Source organism: Tenrec ecaudatus, unplaced genomic scaffold (genome assembly GCF_050624435.1).
Source record: "Tenrec ecaudatus isolate mTenEca1 unplaced genomic scaffold, mTenEca1.hap1 Scaffold_203, whole genome shotgun sequence".
In the NCBI taxonomy this organism is placed as follows: Eukaryota; Metazoa; Chordata; class Mammalia; order Afrosoricida; family Tenrecidae; genus Tenrec; species Tenrec ecaudatus.
Window position 1 is genome coordinate 186,819 of NW_027458287.1, and position 1,351 is coordinate 188,169.

Sequence of the window (1,351 nt, forward strand, 5' to 3'; positions counted from 1 at the left end):
AACATTAACGGTTGTCTTCTACGAGTCAGGAACTGTCTGTGCACTTAGGATGGAGCATTCAACCAAAACAGACAAAATTCTTGTTATCACATAGCTTACAAACCAGTAGACCTAAGCACAGATCTAAAAAAAACCATTCAACCACAAACAACACTACGAAAAACACATGATTCAGTTATGGTCGCATTAAATACTGCACGGACTCTTTTTATAAGAATGGAACAACATGCTTGAGCAGACAATGCAAATGTCCCCAAAGAGAAGGAAGGACAAGCAAAATGAGGCTTACTTTGGAATTCAGTTCTAAGTTGTATCTGACAAGGGTAAACCTTTATCACATGTAAAGTGGCGCAAGAGGTCACATTATTTTACGACTGCATTTGTAGGAAAGTCAGTCATTGGAATTCTATAAATGTAAAAAAGTAGATTAAGAGTTGCCAAAGGGCTGGGGGAAGGAAATAATAATAAAAGGCATTTGTTATTTTTTAAAGTCTATTATGGTTAGGGTGAAAGTTTACAGAGAAAACTCATGTTTTATACAGTAATTTATATATATTTTGTTTTGTGACATTAGTTGCAATCTCCTCAGAATCTTATTTATGTATAATTACAGAAAGGTAGGCAAAACAAAGATGTACAGGTTAATGACATTATTAAGAAACAGCCTGGTCAAGGAGTAACACATCCTCAGCCCCAAAATGGAGACTTATCATTTTGTTCCATTCTGAAAATTTTACATTATCACCCAAGAATGCATCCCTAAAACACTAGTTTAGTGCTGTTCATTATTTGTACTTTAAATAGATCCACACAGTATTTATTATTTTGTGACAAATTTCTTTCACTAAACAGATTTTGGATTTCTGAAATTCTACTTTAAAGTGATGAAGAGCAAGGATGTCACACTTTGAGGACTGAGCAATGCCATGGGATTTTCCATTGACCTTAGCCATGGGATTTTCCATTGCCTCATAAGCATATGAAAGTTGGACAACAATTAATAAAGACCAAAGAATAGATGCCTTTGAATTAGCATGTTGGCAAAGAACACCGAAAGTACCATGGACTGCTAACTGAACAAACAAATCTGTCTCGGAAGATCACAGCCAGACTGATCCTTAGAGATGAGTATGGCAAGACTTGTCTCACACGTTTTGGGCATGTTTTCAGGAGACCAGTCCTTAGAAAACGACACAATACTTGGTACAGTGCAAAGTCAGTGGGAAAAACAAAAACAACTCAAGGAGATGAATTGATACGGTAACTCAACAATGGGTTCAAACATAACAATTGTGAGGATGCAGAGTCCAGTAGTACTTCATGCTGATCTAGACAGGGCCACTATGAGGCG